Here is a 23,156-nt window from a genome sequence, read left to right as displayed (position 1 = left end):
TTGACTTTATTGAATATCTATTGTGTTCGTCTATGTGTGGTAGGTTTCTTAGTTTTATTTATTTGAGAGAGAGAGAGAGAGAATAGGCACACCAGGGTCTCCAGTCATTGCAAATGAACTCCAGACACATGTGCCACTTTGTGCATCTGGCTTATGTGGGTCCTGGAGAATTGAACCTCGGTCCTTTGGCTTTGTAGGCAAGCGCCTTAACCACTAAGCCACCTCTCCAACCCTCTGTGGTGGTTTGAATAAGATGAGCCCCCTAAACTCATGTGCTCTGAATGCTTGGCTGCCAGCTGATGGCTCTTCAGGAGGTGGAGCCTTGCTGGAGGAAAGTGTTGCTGGGGGTGGACTGAAGATGCTGTAGCCAGCTCCCACTTGCCAGAACTCAGCTCACAGCCCCGTGGCTGTTGTCCATTGCTGTGGCAATGGTGATGTCCACCCTCTGCTCACACCATGCTTTCCCCAGCCATCATGGAGCTTCTCCACAAGGATGTAAGACAAAACAAACCCTTTCCTCTCAACAGCTGCTTTGGGTAGGGTGTTGTGTCCCAGGAATGTGAAGGCAATTGCAACATTATCCTGAAGATGCAAATATGTCCACTAGATAGTCGGTGCCTTAGGGAGTCGAAAGCTTCATCCTGGTGACAGTGAGGGTGACAAGAATGCCTGTGCTTTCTGACAATGAGGACCGAGGGAGTCAGAAGAAACCTTAAGAGAAAGTAAAGATGGAGTCGTGTGTTAATGGTGAGGCAGCTCAATTGGGCAAGAGAAACTGTCTCTCAGTTAGAAAGGGAAAAGTTCGGGCAAAGGCAGGGTCCTCTGAAGCTTAAACTTAGTTGGAAAAGTTCTAGAATTTACAATCCAAGGAATGTGGAGAGATAGGACAGAAGACATAGGTTGAATTAAATTGGTGAGCAAAAGCCATTGTTCCTAGAAGGAGCATGAGAAAACTCTCAGATAATCTGCTCAGATAGAGAAGTAAAATATTCTTAAGAATGTACAACATGTGTGAGCAAGAAATAAAAATCCATCATCCAGGAACATTTGTCTGAGAATGGAGGTCAAAAGCTTTGGTGGCATGGGAAGCAAGGGACAGCTTGACCGGGTAATGGAGCGGTCACCTGTTCCATCTGAGCTGCCCAGCTTAGACTTAGCCACAGCATGCCCAGAGAGTTTAGCAAGATCTGGGTCAGCAATGGAAGAGGCACTTGAAATGTGTTGAGCACATTCATGGAATCATTGTCTGCCCACAATGATGGGATCTAGCAGGACATTTCCACACCAGGCCCTGTGCCATTATCCTTGGCAACCCCCGCCCCGCCCCGCCAGCTGTTTCAAGACGCCCTTCTCTACTCAGCTCCATGCTATCAACCAAGGTGGCTCCTGTGGCTTACTCTCTGTTGCCATGTCCTGTGTCACTGGCAGGGAGGAAGAATGAGGGTGAGGCTCCCTGATTAGGGTGCTCAGAACATCACTGGAGGTTGGACGGAGCTCTGGACAGATTGGCTGGCATTGGCAGCAGCAGCCTCCCCAGGCCCCTTCCCAGGAGCAGCTGCAGCACGCAGGCTCTTCAAACAAGAGTGACTGCCAACCCCTCGCAAGACTCCCAGAGGCCTGAGAAAGGGAGCCAGGCCAAAGACAGATTTCACAGACATCACCCTCAACCTCTGGATTCATGGGTGGACCAGGGAGCACCACCGGCCATGATTCCAGGGGCGGGGGGGTTGTCAGGGGACATGGAAAAGGGGCCTTCTCACTTTCTATTTTCTCTCAATATCTGCATCTGAGCAGATGAAGAATGACAAGTGACACACTGATGTGACAAATTGCTCATAAAATACATTCATAATCATCTGAAAACGCAAAATGGGAAGCAGGCCACCAATCACATTAAACTCCCGCGGCCTTGGTGATGACTGTTAAATTAACCTTGAACAACCACCGTCCCTAGCTAGCTCTCCAGAAACACTTCTGCATGTCCTGTCTCCGTCAGCATGTCTGCCTCTCTGGCCGCTGCCTCCTCTTCCTTCCTCTGTCACTGCCCTGCTTTCTGCTTCTCTATCAGTGAATGTGCTTTCTCTAGAATCCTGCCCCCTCCTGGAAATATGCGAGGGTTTCTGTACTGGTAAAAATGGCCAGTACGTTCTTGACCAAAGTAGGACGCGCTCTCGGAATTACACTATTTCTACCACTAAGACGAGCCTGTGCCATCACTTCCCCTTCATTACTCTATAACAATCAAGGGAGATAGATGATCTAACTGCAGAATTTAACTGATCTAACTGAATTTCTGTGTCAAAAGATAAAGATTTTGGCTAACCAAATCAACCAATTACACAGCCACTGGTCCACTTCTTTCAAGCAATATTTCCCCATGCCAGATTTTCTTTTGTGTTCTTTGGAAAGGTGGGACTTCCAGGCATAAAAATTCTAATCCCCACTCAGGGGAGAGAACTTCTTTGTGTCACACACATGCCATAGTTTACAATCATAATAAAAAATGTGTTACTTACCTCCTAAACATTATGAATAAAACTATTGTACATCTATTTCCTTATTTTCTTAAAATCAGAGTTGTAATCAACTATTTTATGCCTCTTTAGTAATTTGAAACTCCAAAAATGAAGTTCTCAGTAATGTCTCTACACATACCCAGGTGTCCACTGCATGTCTTAGATCACATGTAGTTTACATATTTAGTCATGAGTACATTTTGGTGTTTTGCTATTTTCTGCCCTGGTTTGAAAGAGCTATTTATTATCACAGAGTCACTCTACCAGTAAATATTTATAGGTGGTTATATTTCCAGTTTAGGATTTGAGTGTCCTCTCTTACAATCCCTACGAAAGGCATTGTTGATTTGCTATTTTAGCTTTTGATAGTTGTTTATGACAAGGCTGTGGGAAGACTGTTCTTTAATAATTTACAAAATTACCTGCAGTAAAATTTTCACCTGTTCTTTGTTTTCATAGTGCCACAAAATTGGAATTACATATAAAATTCTTTGCTCCAGGAGATTTATGACTGCCACAGAAAGAAAATCTCCACTTAGAGTTTTATGAAACATCAAAATTACAGCCAGGCTTTAGGAAAGCTGTACAAAGAAGCCTTCATCGGGTGAGGACTATTTCCAGTATTTGAAGACATCATTCTTTATCTCCCATTTAATCCTTGTTTTCCTGCGGCATCTTCTTTTTGGGTTTCGTTGATTCTCTCTTGTGTATGTGTGTTCAGTGTACACATTTGCTTCTTAGTACAGAAAGTTTCAAGTGTCAACCACCGGGCCAAACCCAGCCACAGGGCCAGTCTTACCCACACCTGTGCTTTTCCCAGTTCAATTGACGTTGTCCCATGAAAAGGACTGATGCCCAGCTTCGTTCTTCTCCCAAGAGCTGGCCACTCCATCCTTGAAGAGGGCAAAGGGGAGACGACCTTGGTGGCCCCAAGTGGGCTTTCCATACACGTGGACACATCTGTAGGCTGAAGCACTACCACTTGTATTTAAGTCTCTCTTTATTGAATTATGTTTTAATAAAGGGTTTCTATAACATCCACAGAACAGTTATCAATTAATTACCCATGGAAATTTAGGGGATGTTACACCGTGTTAGTTATTATACCCAGGGCATTAGACATATGTTTCATAAAAGATGCAGTCACCTTGAAATTGCACTGGCAAAGCTGCCTCATTCCTATAGAATATTATACATTCTAATGTGCATATTGACTTAAAACCCTATTAGGAGATGGGAATGACATATTCCAAATGTTTTAAGGCAGGCGACAGGCTGATACACATTGCCAGGAAGCTGGGAACAATTTTAGGAAATTGTAATCATTGACAAAGAAATTTTTGAAGATTTTTGCACACTTCAGTGGATTGGGGCTCTATTTATCAGAGAGCAAGCAGGGAGAATATACAGAGATCTGATTCACCACGGACTCAGCTTGGCTAAGGTCAAGTGCAGAAACCATTATTCCATTCCAATACCCAAAGGCAAGGGCCAGAAGGGACTGATGGATGGCAGAGGAGGGGAGGACCAATGGATTGCAACAGGGACCAAGGTGTCTGGCAGACACAGAGAGAGAGACAGGAGAGCTCCCAGTGCTGGAACACTCAGGTCACCTGTGAGGGGAATAGGCAAGGCACCGGGGTAGGCTTACAGAGGTGACCCCACTACTTCTCACTTCACAGAGAAGGGGGCCACTGTTCTAAAATAATTCCCACTCTGCACCTGCCCGAAAGGTAGCAGAACCATTCAGCTCAAATCACTTAAATGAAACGTTCCGCTCACTGACGAGGAGCTAACATGGCATGATCGGTGGGATTCTGTCTGTGCGTATGTGGGTATGTTGTTGCGGTTGCTATGTGCATGCATGGTCCTGTGTGTGTGAGGACATGTCTGTGGAGTGGCATATGTTTATGCATGCAGAGGTCCACCTTCTCATGGAGAAGGGCAGAGGTCTTCCTCCTTAGCTCTTCACCTTGCTTTTTTCAAGACAGCCTCTCTTACTGAGCTCAGAGTTACTAACCAGCAAGCCCTGGGAACTCTCTCATCTCTGCCTGCCCAGTGCTTGGGTTAGCGGTGTACACTACAGACCTAGCGTTCTTACATGGGTGCTGGGTTCCTAAGCTCAGGTCCTCGTGTTCGTGAGGTGAGCCATCTGCCCAGGCACTTACGTTGCTATTGCTCGTCTGTCTGAGGTGAGGTCACTCTGAAGTCCAGGCTGGCCTCGATCTCATGATGATCCTCCTACCTCAGCCTCCCGAGTGCTTGGATTAAAGGGATAAGCCACCATGCCTGGCTTCGTTTCCAAAGTTATCAGGAATAAAAATTAGCTCCCTGTCAGCCTGAAGAACTTGGAAAGTAATATGAACTACTTTTGAGACTAGAATCTAAAATATTGGCAAAACAAAGTCATTACTTTGCAGCATTCTACCACACTGATTTTTAGAAAAATTACCTTCATATTTATAGTTTATTTTAAGATACTGAAATATGTTTATGTACTCATTAATTAATTTGAACAATTCTAAGTAAAAAAAAAAAAAAAAAAGTCTACCTGATTCCTTATTCACTCAGTGTTTCTTCTGGTGTATCTGCCCCTGGAGAGTTACTGAAGGGAACCAGACCTGCCCTCATTGAGAACTCCATGACACAAGGTGACCTACCAGGAAACACATTGGTGTGAATTCAACCAGCCAAAGCATCTGGGGCCTAAGGAGCTGAGTTCCTCTGAGCTGACCATTCAGAGACCAGGGAAAGGGAGGAGAGAGGCCCCAGTCAGAGTAACCATGGGGTGCATGCTGCATTACTAATGCTGTTTATAAAAGACCAAAATGGGCAGTGGGGGAGAGACGGATCGGCGGGCAAAGTCCTTACCTTGCATACATGAGGACCCCGGTGCGATCCTCAGTCTCCACACAAAATACTAGGTGCATGTATTTGTGACGCCATTGCTGTGGAGGAGACAGGAAGATCCCTGGAGTTGACTGTCTAGTGCCAGGCCAGTGACAGGCCCTGTCTTCAAAAAGGAGTGGACACCCCACATTGGTCTTTGGACTCCACACACCCTCACACAGATACCTGTGCACACAAGTGTGCCCACACATGCAAAAGGAACTTTTAATAAAAAAAAAATAATTCTAAAGGCACTGTGACTGCTGGAGTGTTGGGGTGCCCTCAAGCCCATGTGTCCCAGGGTGACTAGCGCATAGCAGGGGCCCAGCCGCTCCTGCCTCATAGTCAAAACAGTCTCTGGAAACCATCCTTGGACTATAATGATGCAGCAGTTTGGGGGTGCCTTGCCAATGCACCAATATATGCCTACTCACTGATAATTTGGGGGTGTTCCCAGGTTCTTGTATTATGAATCGTATGAGTGGAATTCCCAGACTCTCAGAGGCTAAGGCTCAGAAAGATTGTATGGCAGCTTAGAGTTTTAGGAGGAACGTTGTACGAAGAGTGGAGCTGGAGCCCAGAGCGTGAGAGAAGAAAGCGGGCAGAGCTCCAGCCAGGGGGGAAGAGAGGCTCTCGGGGAGGTTCAAGCTCGGGTTTTGTTGTGAGCCCCATGGATAGACAGCCAGTTTAGCCAATCTCAGACAGGATTTCTGGAAATGGGCAATCTTCTCAGAAATCTTCATTCTCTAGGAAGGGCCTTCTCAAAAGGGACTGAAAGGACACCCCAAGGGGACAGAGATAAAGAAAGGCCAGAGCCTCGCACTGTTTCTGACTGGTAAGGAGCTATAATGTCCTAGCTTTTCCATTACAGGCCCAAGGGCCCTCCCCATACTTAGCTAACATAAAGCTGTTCACTTTGGGGTCCACCCCTAAGCTTCCTAGCCAGTTTATCTCCTACACTACTATGAATATTAAAGATTCTGGGGAAGCAGACCTACCATGAATTTTGCATGACAAACTTTTCAGGCCTAAATTTTCCCTATTGGAGTTTTGATCACTTAGTGGTATCAAAACATAGCTTCAATAAAACGTCCACGAAGTACTTATGACCAGCTCTGAAGTGAACTTCAGTTGATGTAGCAAGTGTGAAAGGCTGTCACACTTGAGAGTGAAAATGACCTGACGAGCGCCAGGCCCTGAGCGTGAAGACGAGGTCTTCCAGCTCTGCAGTGAGACATGCTGTCACGGGGCGAGCGCCCTGGCTGCCTAACAGGCGTTCACATGGCTGAACCTTAAAAATACCTGAGAGTTAGAGAGACAGGTACCATCATCATCATCTTCCCACCCAGAAAGGCTTGATTTGTCCAAAGCAGACTGAATTACTAATGTCAAAATTGCCCATGGGTCTGTAGTTCCAAGCGTAGTGTCTGAGTAGAAAACCAAGATGATGGGTCTGTTAGTTTGAATGGAAGTTCCCCATTGATTAAGGTGGGGTTTTTTTTTTTGGTTTTTTTTTTTTTTTTTGCTTGTTTATTGGTTGGTTGGTTTTGGTTTTTTGAGGTAGGGTCTCACTTTGGTCCAGGCTGACCTGGAATTCACTATGTAATCTCAGGGTGGCCTTGAACTCACGGCTATCCTCCTACCTCTACCTCCCCAGTGCTGGGATTAAAGGAGTGCACCACCATGCCCAACTGATTCAATTTTATTAAAGCTACTTGGATATCTAGCTGCCTAACTAGAAGAGGTGTCACTGTGGGCAGATCCTAGGGTCCACTCTGAGGTGTGTTTGGGGGAGGATCTGCATCCCAGACTAAAAGTAGGCAGAGTGTTTGAGGTCTGCCTGGGATTCCTGGAGTGTGCTTGTGTGACAGTTTGATTCAGGTGTCCCCCACAAAGTTATGTGTTCTCAATGCTGACTCCCAGCTGATGGAGATTTGGGAATTAATGCCTCCTGGAGGCAGTATATTATTGGGGCCAGACTTATGGGTATTATAGCCCATGTCCCCTTGCCAGTATTTGGCATATTCTCCTGTTGCACCTGATGTTGGTCAGGAGGTGATGTCCACCCTCTGCTCATGCCATCATTTTCCCCTGCCATCAAGGAGCTTCCCATGGAGTCTGTAAGCCAAAGTAAACCCCTTTTTTCCCACAAGCTGCTCTTCTTCAGGTGATTTCTGCCAGCAATATGAGCCTGACTGAACAGTAAAGTTGGTACCAGAGGAGTGGGATTGCTGCTAGCCACCTGACTGCATGGCTTTACCCTTTGGGAGCTGACTTTCAAGAGGAATGTGGAAGGACTTGAAACCTTGGCCTAAGAGATGCATTGCAGTGCTGTAAGTATAGGTTGATGCACTATTCTTGTCAGAGTTGAAAGACCTGAATGCAGGAAGAACTATGGACTGTAAGGTTTGGCTTATGAGAGTGAGAAAGAGCTTTGTCTGGACTGGGATAGAAGCAGTTTGTGTGAGAGACTTGCTGTTATGCCCCTGTGTGCATAACTTGTGCAGGGTTGCTTTGAGTAGAAATGGACTGGTATATGCAGAGGGATATGGCACAGAAATGAAATCTTTGGGCTGAAACTTCTGCCCATTCAACTAAAATTATATGAGAGATTACAACCTTTGAGGCTGGGGCAACAGAAAGGATATAGACTCTTTTGAAGGAGTCGGAGTGTTGAAGGAGCATCATGTTCTTCAAAGTCTGCTTTGTTACCCCAGGATTAACAAACTGGCACCCTACCTGGTATTGTGGAGTACAGGAAATGCAGGAAAGAGAGGGTCATTGAGTTTGCAACGTGGTCTTGTGTTTTGGAAACAGCCATGGGCAGTGTGAAGCAGGTTTGCTGGATCCCTGCGTGGAGACTTGATGGAGCCATGAGGTTGAACCATGGATCGCAGTGGAGACCCAGCGGGCATGCCAGAACCATGAGACGGCTGCTAAGCAAAGCTGCCAGCCCCAGATGAAGTTTTCCAGGACTGTTAGTAGCCTAGCTGGAGGGGTGGAATTGGAACTCAAGAGACTTGTTGCTGGTTAGAATTATTGAAGTTAGAGATTTGTCACTGACTAAAGTTGTTGGACTTAGAGCTACGGAATTTGATGTTTGCCCTGTTTAAATCTTGTATTGGTTAAATGTTTCTTTGCTATGCCTAATGCCATCTTTTGCAGTGTGAGTGTTTATTCTGTGCTATTATGGGTTCTGGAGCAGGGGTATTTTTTGGTATTATGGCTCAGTTAAAAGATATTGGACTATGGGAATGTTTGAACATCATTAGGATTCATAAAAAAACTATGGGAGGCTGGAGAGATGGCTTAGTGGTTAAGTGCTTGCCTGTGAAGCCTAAGGACACTGGTTCGAGGCTTGATTCCCCAGGACCCATGTTAGCCAGATGCACAAGGTGGCGCATGCGTCTGGAGTTCGTTTGCAGTGGCTGGAGGCCCTGGCGCGCCCATTCTCTCTCTCTCCCTCTATCTGCCTCTTACTCTATCTGTCTGTTGCTCTCAAATAAATGAAAATAAACAAACAAACAAAAAAAACTATGGGAACTGTTAAAGTTGGACTGAATGCATTGCATTTTACTTCATAGTTGGTTATCAATTTATGGGAGCCAGGGGAGGAATGTGGTGGTTTGATTCAGGTATCCCCCATAAACTTAGGTGTTCTGAATGCTAGGTTCCCAGCTGATGGAGATTTGAGAATTAACGTCTCCTGGAGGCAGTGTATTGTTGGGGCCAGACTTATGGGTGTTATAGACAGTTTCCTCTTGTCAGTGTTTGGCACACTTGCCTGTTGCTATTGTCCACCTTATGTTAGCCAGGGGTGATGTCCCCCCTCTGCTCCTGTCATTGTTCCCCTGCCCTCGTGGAGCTTCCCTTTCAGTCTGTAAACTAAAATAAACCTTTTATTCCCACAAACTGCTCTTGGTCAGGTGATTTCTGCCAGCAATGTGGACCCGACGGCAACAGGTTGCTCATGTTTTTATTTCTCTCGCACTCTCTCTCTCTCTCTCTCTCTCTCTCTCTCTCTCTCTCTCTCTGTGTGTGTGTGTGTGTGTGTGTATGTGTGTGTGTGTACCTGTGACCTGTGGAAGGGGGCCAGCTTCAGCTTCTTCTGCCATAATGGAACTTCCCCTGGATCTGTAAGCTTCAAATAAATTTCCTTCCTCCTATAAACTGTGTCTGCTATCTACTACAAAGTATGAATGAATGATAGAAATAGAAATAGGGTACACACACACACACACACACACACACACACACACACACAGTAATAATGATAAGAATTAGCACATTTGTTTGGGGCAGCTGAAATATCCCATGAAAGACCATTTGCAGACAAGAAACCCTGCATGCACACCTCAGTCCCAAGCAAGTCCTAAACATCATGAAAGCCAGTGGTGTGCAGTGCAGTGTGAGCCTGAAGGCCTGGGCACCCAGGTGTACATGTTCAGGGGCCCAAAGGCAGAAGAGAGAGGAGTTCTGATGACCAAGGTCAGGAGGACAGGTATCTGCCACAGGAAACAGACAGAATGTACCTACCTCTGAGTTGGGTTTCTGTCCAGGCCTCTCATTAATTAGATCATGTTATATCCCACCCAGGGTAGATCTTCCCACTGTGCACACGGAGCCCCTGCCAGTCTCAAGAGACAGCCCTACAACCAGCCTCCAAATTGCTGCTTTACCAGCTCTGTCAGTATTACTCAGTCTATTCTCATGTGGACCCCTAAAATGAACTATCACAGCTTTGGCATGGAGGTATATACGTCACTCAAAAACAAATACCAAGCTTTTCCACAAATTTTAAAACTTGAATTTTGAACCATCTTTAAAAAGAAAAAGTTTTAGAGGTCTGGGGAGATGAGTGAGCAGTTAAAGGGTCTTGCTTGTAGATCCTGCTAGGCTCTGTTCAGTTCCCCAGGACCCCAGGCAATGCCAGATGCACAAAGTGGCACATAAATCTGGTGTTCATTTGCAGAGGCAAGACATTCTGGCACATCCATAACCTGCTTCTTTCTCTCCTCACAAACAAATGAAAAGTATTTTAAATATATGAAATTTTAAAACATACTTTAGGGCCTTGGGAAGATTGCTCAGGGGTAAAGTTTGCTTATAAGCAAAGACTACTGTCCCAGGTTCAATTCCCTAGCACCCACATAAAGCTAGATGCAAAGTGGTGCATGCATCTGTGATCCCAACGAGCTTTCCACACTGGGAGGCTGAGCCAGGAAAATCTGCAGTTTCTTGGCCAGCTAGTCTGACACTCCATTGCAGTTGGGCGGTTTGTTTGCTGCAGCAAGAGACCCTTTCCCAAAGCAGGTGAAGGACAGACACTGCAAACTCTACACATGCACTGTGGCATGCATACCCATACATATGCATCCACAGGCACAGTCAATGAATACAAATGTTAGACCTAAGCCAGTGTGGTGGCACACGCTTTTAATCCCAGCACTCCACTTGGCAGGCAGGTAGGAGGATCACTGTGAGTTTGAAGCCACCCTGAGACTCCACAGTGAATTCCAGATCAGCCTGGGCTAGAGCAAGACCCTACCTCGAAAAACAAACAACAAAAAAAGTTAGACCTTACAAAACTGAAACTTCTCCACTATCTAAATCTGTCTCTCTTCTTCATTGTAGCGGTTTTGTCACTTCCTACGCCCTGCGCAGCACGGTCTGACCAGAAACTGTCAAATTGACTGTGGCAATGTTCAAAGGCTGTCCTGGATGGTAGCTGGAACTCTGTTCTCTGTGTCATTAAAAAGGAAAGGAAGAAAGAAACATTTGCAAGCTGGAAGAAAATTAATGCTTATGTTCAGATGAAAACAAATGATTGGTCAAATCTAAAATTAGAGAAAGTCAGAAAAGAAGCAAGCTTTAATAGATAATGAATTTGAATAATTTGGAACTACCAGAGAAATCCATGAGTTCTGGCAACATCAATTAATCAGCTCCATGTTTTTCTTTGAGCATATTGAAAAATTGTCAAAATTGCACTAACTTGTGAATAATATATTTAGAGCTGATATTGTGAATTTAAAAACTTTATTTTTAAGTAGTTTGTCCATTTTACATACATATGTAATTTATTTTTATCATGTACATTCCCCATTAAAGCTTTGCAATTTAGGTTTTTTAATGTTTTCATTTTCACTTGTTTGTTTTCAAGGAGAAAGAGAGAGAATGGATGCTCTAGGGCCTCTTACCACTGTAAACAAACTCCAGGTACACGTGCCACTTTGTGCATCTGGCTTTATGTTGGCACTGAGAAACTGAGCCCAGGCAGCAAGCTTTGCAAGCAAGTGCCTTTAACCTCTCAGCCATCTTTCCAGCCCCAACGCCTTGTTTTTGTCACACATTACCTTCTTTCCTTTTTTGATTTTATGAGGTAGGGTCTCACTCTCATGCTGGCTGGCCAAGGATTCACTGTGTAATCTCAAGTACCCTTGAACTCATGAAAATCCTCCTTCCTTTGCCTCCTGAATGCTGGGATTAAAGGTGTGCACCACCACGCCCAGCTGAAGATTTGTTTATTTTATTTTATTTTGTTTTGTTTTGTTTTGTTTTTCGAGGTGGGGGTCTCACTCTGGCTCACGCTTACCTGGAATTTACTGTATAGTGTCAGAGTGGCTCCAACTCACAGTGACCCTTGTACTTGATTCCATGGTTAAAATGTAAAATACATTACCAGTTTGTAAATAAGCCCTTGGCACTTTATTCTACATTTTAAAAATGCATTTTTACTGTTGGGGCTTCTGTAGGCTTTTCTTGGTGTTTGAGAAAAAGTTGGACTATATTGCTTAGCCTGGCCATGAACTTGTGATCCTCCTGCCTTAGTCTCCTGAGTATTGGAACCATGGGTATGCACCGCCATGTCTAACAAAATGCATGTTTGGGAAGTAATTCAAACTAACTAAGGATATTCTTTTATCTCTTTTAAGATATTACGTAGGGGCTGGAAAGATGGCTCAGCAGTTAAGGCACTTGCCTGCAAAGCCTAAGGACTTGGGTTCCATTCCCCAGCACCCATGCAAAGCCAGTTGCACAGAAGTGACACGTGCATCTGCAGTTCATTTCCAGTGGGTACAGGCTCTGGCACACCCGTTTTCTCTCTCTTTCTCTCTTCTTTCTATGTCATTCTGCTTGCAAATAAATGAAAATATTTTTTTAAAAACCTACCTCCCCTACAATGACTAACTGGTTCTTTTACAACTCCTAACCCACAACCCCATGGTAATACCAGCAAATCCAACTGAAGAGGGACCTCAGTGGTATGAGGTCAGGGAGAAGGGAAATGATGGCATCAACACATGATGTGTCCATACAAAGTTTCTGCTTTATTAAAAAAAAGTTTTAATAAGAAATGGTATTACATCAGTACCCTGGTGTAGTGCTAATTAAACAAGAAAGTATTCTTCTTGTCTTGTGGTTCTTGGCTTCTTTTATAGAAAGAAAGAGGGGGGACAGAGAATGGGCCTGGCGGGGCCTCTTGCCACTGCAAATGAACTCTGGATGCATGCGCCACTTTGTGTACCTGACTTTATGTGCGTACTGGGCAATTGAGCATAGGTCATCAGGCTTTTCAAGCAAATGCCTTTATCCACTGAGCCACCTCCCCAGCTTCCAGTTTTGACTTTTGCCAGAACAATTTGCTCTTTTTTTGTAACTTGATTAGTTAGTTGTTGAGATTGAGGTGGATAATTAGTGAGAGAAGACTGTGCAGATGAGTCATGTATTGTATGTTACGGTGTACAGAGGAATGTTTAAATCCCCTTCATCACATGCTCTGGTGGGCACAATACCAAGTCCTAAGGCTGCCACCACAAGTCAACAGTAACTCAAGGGCTTAAAAGCAACAGAAATTTATTCCCGCATTTCCGGAGGACACAGATGTGAAGTTGGGATGTGAGCAGGGCCACGCTTCCCTTGAAGGCTCAAGGGGAGAGGCCTTCCTCGGTTCTCCCAGGTTCTGGTGGCTTCAAGCATTTCATTTGCTGAGACAAGATCTCACTGTGTAACCAACGCCCAGGCTGGCCTTCAACCCGTGCTTTTTCTGCTGTGGTCTCCCAAGAGCTCGGAGTACAGATAGACCTGCGCCCCGGGCCTTTCTGTCTGTACAGGGCCATTTCCTCTCAGGTACTCGTTAAGGTTTGAATGTGAAAGGTTTCCCAGAGACTCATGTGTCTGAGATTGAGCCTCACACTCAGTCCCCATCTGGTGGCCGTATGGGAGGTGGCGCTTTGTGGAGGAGGGTCTGGGGTATCACAGTCCAAGCCTCCCTTGCCAAGGTGTTCTCACGCTGGGTGCTATTTCCCAGCTGTTGTGACAAGATGGGATGCCCAGTGTCTGCTGGGCCAGGGCATGACGAAAACTCCCTTGCACGTATGGCCCCTGACATAAACCTTTTCCTCCTGTAAGCTGCTTCTGGTCAGATGCAGGATCCCAGTGAGGAGGGGGTAAATGTGACATTTGTTCTGATTTGAATGTGAAATGCCTCCCACAGCTCGTGTGTTTGAACACTTGGTCTCCAGCAGGGCTGCTGTGGGAGGCTGTGGAGCCGTCGTGGGGTGAGGCTTAGCAGAGGTGGGACACTGGGGAGTCAGCCCTTGCAGGGGTCCCCTCTTCTGACTCCAGTTTAGGTAAGCATGCCCTGTTAAGCTCCCATTCTTTTTTTAAATATTTTATTTATTATTTATTTATTTATTTATTTATTTATTTGAGAGCAACAGAGAGAGAGAAAGAGAGAGAGAGAGAATGGGTGCCCCAGGGCCTCTAGCCACTGCAAACGAACTCCAGATGCGTGTGCCACCTGGTGCATCTGACTTATGTGGGTCCTGGGGAACTGAGCCTTGAACCAGGGTCCTTAGGCTTCACAGGCAAGTACTTAACTGCTAGCCATCTCTCCAACCCTAATCTCCCACTCTTAAATCCATTCACTAGCCCCTCTGCCGAGGAGCTTTGTCATGTAAGCAGACATGTTCGTGGGTTTCTGGAGACAGAGTTGGGCATATGTGGGGGACCTCTGAACCCAAACCCTACCACATCCAGCTTTCGCCAGCAGAAGCAGCAGCAACAGCCTCCACCAGGTTTTTGTTCAAAGCCAAATTCACACCTTTGAAATCCTTTCAAGGGGCTCAAGTAGATTTTGCTAAACGTAATTGGTTTCTATCTACATAGCCCTTTCTTGTTAAAATTTAATTATTACTCCCCTTAGGGTTGGCTGTCTTTAACTGTCTTCCTTTTATTTCCTCTTACATACCTATTATTACCAACCCAGATCTCTTACACTCGAAGTTTCTACGTGAGAACAGAGAAGGGGGCTCTAAAGTCTGTTGCTACTTCATTATTTTCCTTCATAAAATGGCTCCTAATCTGAATGGCCTCATTTTTTTTTTTTTTTTCAGGAGCAGTGCGGCAGGAAGCAGGGGTGGATGAATGGGGTGATGAGGGAATCTTCAGTTACAAGCTGGCTTCCCCACCTAGCTAGCTGTATGTTCTTGATCCCAGGACAATAGCAGTATTGTTGCAATCATGTTAACGAGGGTGCTGTGAGAACAAAACATCAACAGGCATTTCAACTAGTAGGTCAGAGAATGCCCTTTTTGCGTTCACCTTCAGCACCGCGGTGCACCTGAAGGGGGGGGGGTCTAACAGCTCCTTAAAACAGGTGGTCCAAGACTGTTGGAGGCAGCTCCACACTGTGGGGTGAACACCCAAATCGGACACCGTCTGGGGAGGAAGGGAGTTATTTCAAGCTTATAGATCCAGGGTAAGTTCCATGTTTGGCAGAAGAAGCTGTTTCGATACATCCAAAGAGAAAGAAACAACTGAACAGCCAGGAATACCAAGAAACAACGAGCACGGAGCCGGCAGCCAACAGCAGGGACCCCAGGAGAGCTCAGACTCCTCTGCCGACCACTGGGCTGGAAATCAGATCTACCCCCAACACACCCTAGGCTGCGCCCCAGGATTCAACCCCCGTGACACCTCCTCCAGCCACGAGGCTGGAGACCCAAGGTGCAAGCTTTAATAAAACACCTGAGTCTATGGGGGACACAGATTCAAACTTCCACAAAGACCAGGACATCATATGTTTTAGCCTAAGCATGTCCACTGCTCTAACCCAGAAAGGTAGGTCATCTCCCACTTGCAATAATGATTTGTCTGTTTTGCTTTGGTTCGGTTGGGGGTACATGTTTTAAGACAGACTCTCTCCATATAACCCAGGTTAACCTAGATCTCATAATCTCCCTGCCTCAGCCCAAGTGTTGGTATTCTAAGACTATGCCACCACACATAGCTATCACTGGCTGGCTTTGTAACTCACGCAAGCACCCTTTGCTAGCTGTGATTGGAGCAGTGAACTGTGAGAGACAGTGTTTCTTCTGATCTTCACTCTGTTTTGTGGTATGTGTGTATGTGCAAGTATGAATGTGAATGTGTGTGTGTGTGTGTATGTGTATGTGTGTGCGCCCAGAGATTGATTGATGCTGGGTATCTTCCTCAATCTCTCTCCACCTTATTTTTTGAGACAGGATGTATCACTGACCCTTGAACTCACTGGTTTGTCTTGGCTAGCCAGCATGTCTCAGGGATTCTTGTTTCTGCTCCTCAGGACTGGTATTATAGGCATGTAGCACTGCACCAATCTTTTTAAAAAAATATTTCATTTTTTTATTTGCAAGTGAGAAAATGGGTGCGCCGGGGCCACTAGCCACTGCAAACAAACTCCAGATGCATGCACCAGCTTGCATCTGGCTACACATGGGTACTGGGCAATTGAACTGGGGTTGTTAGGCATTACAGGCAAGTGCCTTGACCACTGAGCCATCTCTTCAGGCCCCTGCATCCAGCTTTTCATGTGGGTGCTAAAGATCCCAACACAGGCCCTCACACTTATGTGGCAAGCACTCTACTGACTGATCCTTCCCTTCATCCATTTGCTCTGTTCTTTGAATCTCATTGCTTTCTACTCCACAGCCAGCACAACTTACTCGTGGTTATTAAATCTCTAAGGAAATGAAAGTGATACCCGTTCTCACGGTCACATCTCTCTAGCCCCTGGCAGAGCATGACAGATATATGCCTCCGTCCCTAAATGTTTCATAAATTAATGGAGTAAGCTAAGAAATCTTTTACTTTTGCTTTCTTCCACATTTAACCTTTTTCTAAATATTTTTAATTTTTTTAAATTTATTTTACAGAGAGAAAGAGGGAGAGAGAACGGGTGCACCAAGGCCTCCAGCCACTGCAAGTGAACTCCAGATGCATGCTCCACCTTGTGCATTTGGCTAATGTGGGTCCTGGACACACACACACACACACACACACACACACACATTCACATGCACACTTGCACATACACACATACCACAAAACGGAGTGAAGATTAGAAGAAACACTGTCTCTCACAGTTCACTGCTCCAATCATAGCTAGCTAAAGGGTGCTTGCATGGGAATCGAACCTGGGTCTTTGGCTTTGCAGGCAAGTGCCTTAACTGCTAAGCCATCCTTCCATCCTTCTCTCTTAACCTTCTTGCTTGGCCTCCCTTCCTGGGTACTTTCTCTGTGAAGTACAGGAGTGACTCAAGGGCTGACTCATGCCCCAGGTGCACACTTTGGTGTGATTCGCCTGACCGCTCCACCGTGCCTGTTCTCAGCTTCTTTAGTATTATGTCAGCTTCTTCATTGAGCTGGGACTTATTTTACACCATACTTATAACCTTTTTACCCTTGTTAGATGCTAAAAGAAAGTCCCTCCAGTACAAGGAATGTGTCACTTCTGCCTCTACTCCTTCTGGTACCATTGTGTGTCCCACATAATAAGCAATTGCCAAATGCCTTTGGCACTGCCCTTCCCTTCTCCATAAAAACCTTAACAGCTATGCCCAAGATGGCATTTACCTATTCTACTAGTTTTAATCATTTTTGACTCAGTTGACAAAACTGTTGAACAAAAGTTCTTTTGTTTTTTTTTTATTTTATTTTATGTGACAACTTCCATAACTGTAGACGATAACCCATGGTAATTCCTTCCCTCCCTTCCTCTACACTTTCCCCTTTCAAACTCCACTCTCAATCATATCCCCTCCCCTCCCAATAAGTCTCTCTAAAAGTTCTTCTTTTAAATAGTACAGCTGATTTGAGCATACAGAGTTCAAATGCATGAGGCCAGTGAGATGACCCTTAGTGCGAATCCTCAGGACTCATGTGAAAAGCCAGATGTGCACAGCTGAAATCCCAGTGGTGGCGAGGCAGAGACAGCAGGATCCCTGGGACTTGCTGACTCCGTTTTCGAGCTGCACTGGTGAACTCTGGGTCCAGTGAGGTAATATGAAGAACAGGTGAAGGAAGTCTTGACCTAAATCTTAGGCCTCTCCATGCACACACACGCACGCATAACCACATATAAGTGCACATGCACACACCTATAAGCAGGCACACAAACATATTACACATATACACATGCAAAACAAAACACAACTGGGGGCTGGGGAGATGGCTTAGCAGTTAAGGCACATGTGTCTGGAGTTCATTTGCAGTGGCTGGAGGCCCTAGTATATCCATTCTCCCTCTCTCTCTCTCTCTCTCTCTCTCTCTCTCTCTCTCTCTCTCTGTCTCTCAAATAAATAAATAAAATATATTTTTAAAAATACAGCTCCTATTTTTATTTTGTAAGTGCAAAGTGGTGGCCACAATATGTTGTCAGTCACTTGATGTCATATCTCACACAATTTTTGCCTTAAGTTTTGTGATTTCCCAGTTGTTTCTTTTCCAAAGTAATCATCGAGTGTGCGGGCTGAGTTGTTATAGAAAGAGGCAAATTGTGCTGATGGGAGTCAGCAAGGAATTAAATTATTCTCCCAATTTCCGAAGGCAATGGTGCATCAGATGACACCTTTCCTCGGCTTTCCTCTGCTCTTTTATGTGAGTAGCTGCAAGCGAAACGACGCCCTGGTTCCCCATGTGTGTGCACAGGTGTCACCAAGAGCCACTCTGACTTCCGGTGGTAGAATGCTCTTTCTCGATGCCACTCCTCTGCGGGCACCAAGGGCAGAATGACACAGGCATGCAAAGCACAGCAGACGAGCTGATTTTAGGAGTCACTCTGAATGTGGAAGGTTTTGTTTTTCCTGTTTTTATTCTGCAGGGCTGATTGTGCTTTCCGAGCATACTGCATTTAAAATTAGCATATTCAATTAATTTTAGTAGTATTCTCAAAACAGCTGAGACCCTGAAAATAAGGCTCTGAGTTCCACTTCCAGGACAGACAAAAAAAAAACAATTCTGAAAAGAAAATAGAGACAACTTTACACACAGTTACTCCTGGATCTACAGGAGGGTCACCTCCAACAATCCCATTTCACGCTGAAAATACCATGCTTAGCAATGTCTATAAAATGCCTCACTCATGGGCCATCCGTCCTTAAGCTTTGTAGGTAAGCACTTTAAATGGAGAGCCATTTCTCCAACCCACATGTGACTTTTCATCATGTGGACTGATCCAAAACAAGATGTCTTACAAGTGTAATCCTTAGTGGCCCAAGAAAGAAAGCAGAACTTCCTATTGAAGGTCAGAATAAATAAATAAATAAATATTTAAAAATTTAAAAAAGAGTTTCCTATGGGCCAGAGGTCTAACAGAAGGAAAACGAATGTTCGATGTGGTTGGGTACAAATCTTCTGGTTGCTTTTGTCCCCACAGTGAAAGTACAAGAATGGGGGCCAAAACTACATGTACATCATGTTCAATAATGGCCTTCATTTTTCACCACAGAAATAACACATATGAAATTTAATATATATATTTTTTCATTTATTTTCAAGCAGAGAGGGAGAGACAAAGAGAGGCAGAGAGAGAGAATGGGTGCACCAGGGCGCCTAGCCATTACAAACAAATTGCAGACACATGCACCACCATGTGTATCTGGTTTACATGAGTACTGTGAAATTGAACCTCAGTCCTTAAGCTTTGTAGGTAAGCACTTTAAATGGAGAGCCATTTCTCCAACCCACATGTGACTTTTCATCATGTGGACTGATCCAAAACAAGATGTCTTACAAGTGTAATCCTTAGTGGCCCAAGAAAGAAAGCAGAACTTCCTATTGAAGGTCACTGCTGAGGTCTACTGTAACTGTGAATAGTCTACACACATGAGGCAGCTGTGTTTGCTAACACTTAATGATAAAACAAAGACTCAGAAAGACAAATATCACGTGTTTTCTCTTGTATGTAGACTCCAAATTTAAATTTATACATAAAGGGTTGAAGAGATGGCTTAGTAGCTAAGGCACTTGCCTATGAAGCCTAAGGAAGGGTTCATTTTCTAGGACCCACATAAGCCAGCTGCACAAAATGGTGCATGCATCTGGAGTTCATTTCCATTAGCTTGATGTCCTGGCATGCCCATTCTCTCTCTCTCTCTCTGTCTCTTTCTCTCTCCCTCTCTCATAAATAAGTAAGTAATTTTTTTAAAATCTATACAGCTGGGCATGGTTGCACATGCCTTTAATTGTAGCACTTGGTAGACAGAGGTAGGTGGATCACCATAAATTAAAGGCCAGCTTGAGACTTTGAATTCCAGGTCAGCCTGGGCTACAGTAAGACCCTATCTCAAAAATAAAAACAACAACAACAAAAAAACCCATAAATGTGCACTTATATATTTAAATAAGCTTACACATAAATGCAAGCAACAAAAGTAGAGAGGGGACTTAAGAGAGAAGAAGAAGTGTTCTAAAGAAGGGAGGGAAAATGAGAAGAGAGAGTATTTATGGTCCAAAACAGAAGGAGGAACTCTTTGGAGGAAGAATAGGAATCAAATAAAAGCAAAACAATGATATATGTAAATGAAAATGTCACAATGAAATGCATTTCCTTGTATGCTAAGTAAAAAGTAATAATAAATTTTTAAAAGCATATTTACCAGAGATTTGTAGAAATCAAATTCAGAAATGATGGTCAGAGCTCATTGTAATACTTAAGTTATAATTAGACTCAGGAGTCAGAATGACTCCATTCTCACACACACACAAAAAAAAAAGAACAAGAAACAAAAAACAACTATGTGGCTGTGAGAAATTTCAGCCCCACTTGCCTTAATTTCTCAATCCATGCACCGTTGAAAATGGAGGTCTGAGCAGGATGGGTGTGGCCTAAATGGGTGGGCAAGGTCTGACCTTGGTGGTCTGAGATGGGTAGGCTGGGGGTCCCAAGCCTGTTGTATTAACCCTCAAGAGGCACGTGCAGGAAGTTCAGTGCATGGTCATCATCTGGTAGGAACGCAGGAAGCTCTAGGCCAGCCAGGGCTACAAGAGAGCCTGTCTCAAACCAAAACAAGAGTTCCACGGGAAAGACACCCTCAAGCTATTGCTCCATTCTCCGCTGGCCCCTCAGTCAGCCCGGCAGGCCCTGGAAGCGCCTTACTTGGGGTCACACCTGCTTGAGGTCCTGGCAGCATTACAGTAAGTGACTGCATGTCAAAGGAAAAGCGCATAACTCCTAACACGGAAAGTGGTGCACTAAATCTTGTCATTTCCCCCACTGTTTTACTAGTGTCACCTGTTGAGAGAAAAGTGATTAAGCAGCGAGTGTTAGCTTTGCTTGCAGAGTTAGAGGAACCCGTGCGTGCTGGTGGAACGGTGCCTGTCTATGATCGACTAAAGAAGTGGAGGGGAGGGGACATCTGAGAAGGACAGCCATCACCCAGCGCAGGGTGGAGAGAAGACCACCACCTTCCTGATTTACCACGTGGGGTTAAATAGGACACGTGTGGTTTAACTTTTCTCTCTTCCTTTTCTTGCCCCAAATGTTGACCTTGAGAGATGGCCTTCAGGAATCCCATGGTCCAGACTTGGCCTTGTGTAAAGGGACCAACAACCGGAACAGGACCGAGAAGCTTCAGCCTGCTGCTAGGGAATGCTGCCCGTGAGAGCTTTAGTTAACGGTGCCCTTGACCCCAGTGCGCCATGCTGGGCTTGAGTGAAGTATAATCAATTCCTACTGCCACAGGCCTGCATCGCAGACCATGTAAATTTAATTCAGTCAAAATAGAATCACGCAGATCCAGGTTCGATTTCCCAGGACCCATGTAAAGCCAGATGCACAAGGGGGTGCACACATCTGGACTTCATTTGCAGTGGCTAGAGGCCCAGCAGTGCCCATTGTCTCCCTCTCTTCCTCTCTCTCTCTCCCTCCCTCCTTCCCTTCTTCTCCCTCTTGCTTTCTCTCTCTCCAAAATAAAATAAATAACTGATTTATTTTAAACAGTAGAATCATCCTATTGGGGTGAGATTACAGTCTGTTCTCAGAATGTGTTGTGTTACGCTTTGAGTTCAGCAGTTATGGTTTTGGGGGGTGGAGCCAGTGGCATGTTTGGATAAGGAGAGATTTAATATTACTGCACTCCGTCATTGGGATGGGCTTTCAAGGAGAGGAAAAACGAAAGCGACCTTTGAAGGCTGGGTAGGAGAAGGGACTTGGCAAATTCAGGTTGGGCAAGCACTCCCGATGCAGGGAGGGAACGGGAAAGGGTGCTATTAGAAGAAGATCTGGTGCCTTCAGAATGAAGGAAGACAGCAATTGAATGGAGGGCATAAAAGTGAAAATGACTAGCGGAGGGGAGAAGAATGACGGCAGAAATGAAGAGCTGAGCGTGGGCGCGATGCGGAAGGAGCGAGGGGCAGCTCTGCGGCCCGGCCCCTCTGCAGACCGCCGTTTCCTCGCCCGCGGGACTCAAAGACTGCAGTTCGGCCTCCTGTCCCTAACTTCCTCTGCACTTGTGAGCGCCGGGTTCCTCTAGCTAGTGCTTTTGTTATTTGACCTTCTGATCAAACTCAAAAACTTAGCAAGAAGCCTATGATGACATGGGAGGAGTGGTCAACTAACCATCAATTAGCAAATTGGCTTACAAAGTTAATGAACAGGGTAATAAATGCATTTCAGAAATTATCAACTGTGTTTAGCTTTTGTTCATGACATATAACCCTACTTTTCAAGTGTAAATTTACTTACTTTTTTATCATTTTTTAACAACTTCCATGATTGTAAACAATATCCCATGGTAATGCCCTCCCTTCCCCCACTTTTCCCTTTGAAACCGCATTCTCCATCATATCCCCTCCCCCTCTCAATCAGTCTCTTTTATTTTGATGTCATCATCTTTTCCTCCTATTATGATGGTCTTGTGTAGGTAGTGTCAAGCACTGTGAGGTCATGGATATCCAGGCCATTTTGTGTCTGGGGGAAGCAAGTTGTAAGGAGTCCTACCCTTCCTTTGGCTCTTACATTCTTTCTGCTACCTCTTCCACAATAGACCCTGAGCCTTGGAAGGTGGGATAGAGATATTGCAATGCTGAGCATTCCTGCTACTTATTTCCAGAACCATGATGCCTTCTGAGTCATCCCAAGGTCACTGCCATCTGAAAAGAAAAGATTCTCTACGAAAAGTGAGAGTAGCATTAATATATGGGTATGAACATGAAGAGAAGTGCTTACTAGGCAGTTTGGTGAGCCTAGTATATGCATTTAGCCAGACAGCAGCAAACGTTACACCTAGGGCACATGACTACCCCTGTTTTAGGTTTTTAGTATCAGGGATGTATTCCCTCCCATGGAGTGGGCCTCCAGTCTGATTAGAGGGTGGTTGTTTCCCACCATGACAGACATGCCACTATTGCACCCATTGGCTAATTTGGCCTGGCTGGCAAAATATAAGGCTTGCAGTGTCCACTGCTGAGTATCTTCACTGGTGATTT

Source organism: Jaculus jaculus, chromosome 19 (assembly GCF_020740685.1).
Source record: "Jaculus jaculus isolate mJacJac1 chromosome 19, mJacJac1.mat.Y.cur, whole genome shotgun sequence".
In the NCBI taxonomy this organism is placed as follows: domain Eukaryota; kingdom Metazoa; phylum Chordata; class Mammalia; order Rodentia; family Dipodidae; genus Jaculus; species Jaculus jaculus.
Note: the sequence above shows the minus strand (reverse complement) of the source record.